The 4,186-nt window shown below is 36.2% G+C and overlaps 1 protein-coding gene across 1 annotated transcript in view; it reads left to right on the top strand.

The window, feature by feature from the left end:
- The first annotated feature begins 3,061 nt into the window (after window positions 1-3,061).
- The window catches only part of ube3a (ubiquitin protein ligase E3A), a 13,057-nt gene continuing 11,932 nt past the window's right edge, over window positions 3,062-4,186 (top strand). Inside the window, exon 1 of the mRNA XM_050054573.1 lies at window positions 3,062-3,341. The gene's annotated coding sequence lies outside the window, so the exon portion shown is untranslated. The remainder of the gene's footprint in view (window positions 3,342-4,186) is intronic.

The raw sequence follows: 4,186 nt of genomic DNA on the forward strand, positions 1-4,186 counted from the left end.
TGATTCCACAGGAGAGGAGCCTGATAGCTGAAGGCTCTAGCTCCTGATCTACTTTTGGAGACTTTAGGGACCACGAGTAACCCTGCATTCTCAGAGCGCAGTGTTCTGGTGGGATAATATGGCACTATGAGCTCTCTAAGATATGACGGAGCTTGACCATTTAAACCTTTAAAAAATGAGTTAGTATCTGAAAATGACAAGAAACTTTGTCTAAATAATGACTTAGTATTTAAAATTATGACTCAGTATTTCAAAATAATGACTTGGTATTTGTAGAAAATGACTCAAAAACAATAAATTATTATTGTAAATAAATGACTTAGTATCTGAAAGTGATACGAAACTTTGTCAAAAAATTAACTTAGTATTATAAAAAAAAAATGTATCTATATCTGAAAATCATGAAATATTTTCTCAAAATAATGACTTAGTATTTTTAAAAATGACTTAGTATCTGAAAATAATAAAAAACTTTCTCAAAATAATGACTTAGTATTTTTAGAAAATCATTTTGTATCTGAAAATAATAAGAAAGCTTGCCTAAATAATGGCTTAGTATTTAAAATAATGACTTAGTTTCTTAAAATGATAAAAACTTATTCAAAATAATGACTTAGTATTTTTTTTAAAATGATTTAGTATCTGGAAACAATGAAAAACTTTTTCAAAATGACTTAGTATCTAAAATAACGACTTGGTGTTTTAAAAAATTGACATTGTATCTTGATATAATGAGAAACTTTCTGAAAATAATGATTTAATATCTAAAATATATTCAGTTAGTGTCCCAAAATAATTGGAAACTTTGTCAAAATAATGAGAAACAATACTAAATTATTATTTTGTGAGGAAACTCCTCATTAAAATGACTCAGGATCTTTTTCCCTGAGGTCAGGGGTCAGACGGTTTGGGAGATTATTTTAACTCTCTCTGTTGTTATCTACATTGTAATGTGCAATTAATAATCTACAATGAAGGAAAAACGATATAAAGAAATCACCTTGTGAGTTCATTACATTAAAAGTGTCCTTACAGTGACTCCCAGTGGCCACGTGTGTTACTGCAGCCATGTACTACATCAGTGTTACATGTATGAGCCCAGATAGAGAGAAGGGTGATAATCAGTGCTTAAAAGTATATATTTATTTGTATTCTCTCTCGTTTGATGATAATTTGAGCACATATCTATTAATAATAAATATAAGAAGTAGACAGGATCATGCTGAATGCACTCAGTTATTGTAAGAATATGAATATTTCTCCTTCTGATCTAGTTTCCATCTGTACTGTCATGTAAAACCTCTGTATATGTGACCCAAAGAAACCACCAAGTCACACTCAGTGTAAAGCTCCATGTCAGGCTCCAACGCTGACAGAATAACAAACATCTCCTCAGCACCATAAGAGCAATGCACATGAATTAGATAATGCATAATTTACAAGGTCATACTGCAGAATGAGACGGCAGGGTTTTACCTGAGGTACGGCCGGTTTTATTTATGGTTTATGAATATGTTTTAGGGCTTATGAATGAGATTGTACTTTGTCTGGACCTCCATCAACACTTTCCTGCAGAGATGTGTAATGTAAATTTTTCAGATTTTACCCAAAATGTATATAACAAATGTTTGAATAAACAGCTCGACTCATGAGTTCTGTTCAGCAGTCAGAGGCAACGACTAATTAGTAGAGTGATACTGCATGGAATTACTTACTGATAGTAGGTCTGTGACAAAATGACACACTATTTCCACATCATTCTAAAAGAAAAAATACAATATAAAAATAGCATTCATGTGGATACCACCTGACATGTTCCACCCACTCAAACACCATTGCAGACCAAGTACCCCCCTCGTGGCAACAGTACTCCCCAATGGCAGTGGCCCCCCAGCAGGATAATGCACCATGCCACACTACACAAACTGTTTAGAAATGGCCTGTGCAGCGTGACAAAAAGCTCAAGGTGTCGACCTGGCTTCTAAATTTCAGTTTAGAATTGCCTTTGTGTATCATTTTTGCTTAATAACTTAAGGTTCAAAGTTATTTGAATGATGACTGTAAGAGCAGCTCGAACAGACTGAAGTGCTGCGATATAACAGCAAAGAACCTTAAACGTTCTGCCTGGTTAAATCAGTGTGCAAAACATCTGCCCCGTCCCACATGGGATTACAAGTCAGATAATGTCAGACGTCAGGTAAAATCATGGGACAAATTAGGTTGTACATCTTGGGCTCTTAAAATATAACCCCAAACATATTATTGTATTTTTACTGCAAATGTGCTGGACATGAAACAGTCATTTTGACTGGTCTGGATGGGCAGTGCAAAGATTCTGGTCCTAGAACTTGCAAGGTTAGCCATGTGGCATGTTACAAAGAGTGCTGCAGATACAAGAAACAATAACAGTGACAACAAAAGCAGATGTAAGATGTTACATTTTATTAATATTTGACTTATCATAAAAAGATTTTTTCAATCCATTTTTTTCTCTTTTTTTTGGAAAGGGGTTTTAATGAATAGTTAGGCGACATTTGTTTGTTTTTTGTAATCGACTAAAAAGTAAATGACCTGAATTTACCCTACATCTTGTGTATACAAGAAAAAAATTAAAAACCAAGGGGCAAACATATTTTAAAAAATAAATCATATTTTAAAATAGACTACTGATAATATATTTGAAATATTGAGTTTCAGATGAACTGAACAGTGAAAAAGAGCTGCTACAAACCTACAGTTTATCCTGATACAGACGGTCATAATCCAGTTTTATAAATTAATGTCTGTTTTTATTTTACTAAATAAAAGTAGACTGAGCAGTTCCAAGTAAAAAGGACAAACTGAAACAAAGTTTTCTGGGTTAGCACATTCAACAAATCTTCTTCTACACTGACATACCGTCCAGTTTTAACAGTAAGTAGTAAAATACTCAGTTTAGATATTAGGTTATATTATATTTTAGGGTGATATTGTTTATTTAGGGTGTATTTCCGCATTGTTTATTCAAGGTGTATTTCTGCGGGTGTCTGTAGAGGAGGGAGGGGGGCGTGATGTCTGACAGCCCCGCGCTGCATGCCGGGATACGTCACGCTGTTGTTTACAAGATGGTAGAGAAGGATATTCTGCTCTGATTTATTAACTAAAGTACCACGCTAACTCTTCCTCACGCTGTCACAGTGAGTTTCAGGCTCCGTGTGGTTAAATCTCAGCAGGTTGACTCGCAGCGGCGCAGACAGCAGCGGACTGAATGTGGCAGCTCGCACACTGACAGCACGGGTTTTTTTTTTGCACTGTCACTGACAGAGACACACACAGGAACATTACTCCTGTTCATATCACAGGTGAGTACATGAAGCTGGCCGTCAAATGACACTGAAGCTAACGTCGATTTATGCTGTGTTCACTTCCGTAGCTTTGTTTAATAAACTAGCTTAAAGCAGTTAGCCGCAGAAGTTATTGTAACCTGTGAAACAGAGCTGTGTGACAGTTAGCGAGGGTCAGCTGTCAGGTTTGTGTCATATCACGTTGTTGGTGAAATGTGGACTAACGTTACATGTTATTTAACCAGGCGAAATATAAATAACACCGTTATTTACCGTTATTTATTAGCATATCAGTGTTTCGAATGGTAGCTACGGTGTCCGGGAGGTGTCATGAAGAATGACGGAACTATTTAGGGAATGACCGTTACTTGTGAGGGGAAGGGGTGTCAGATCATTTTAAAGGGCCAGTGTGTAATATTTGGCCTGGTTTATTATCAAATCTGAATCTGAATCTGAATATTCTACCCATTAATATGTTTATATAAGTGTACAATCGCTATAAAATAAAATTTTAGTTTTCGTAGCCTTATAATTATGCTTTTGTATATATATATAGCAAGGGCCTTGCTTTAGAGAGGTCGCCATCTTGCACCGCCATGTACGTACGGCAGACCGAGCGGACAATCCAGCCAGCCAGAGAACGCGTTTTGCGTGTATAAATGAACCAACGAAGACAGAGGGAGGAAGGAAGGAGGAGGAGGAAACAGCAGAGAGTGTTAGTAGTTCGTAGATAGAGAGTAGTGAAAAGTTTTTTTAGTTATAAAGTTTGGGAATGGACCACACTTACCACGCAACAGGAGAGAATGAACCCGAACCGTCATCTGCGAGGAAAAGAAGACGCAACTTCACTCCTTGTGATGCAC

The sequence above is a fragment of the Epinephelus moara genome, chromosome 10 (genome assembly GCF_006386435.1).
Source record: "Epinephelus moara isolate mb chromosome 10, YSFRI_EMoa_1.0, whole genome shotgun sequence".
Lineage (NCBI taxonomy): Eukaryota > Metazoa > Chordata > Actinopteri > Perciformes > Serranidae > Epinephelus > Epinephelus moara.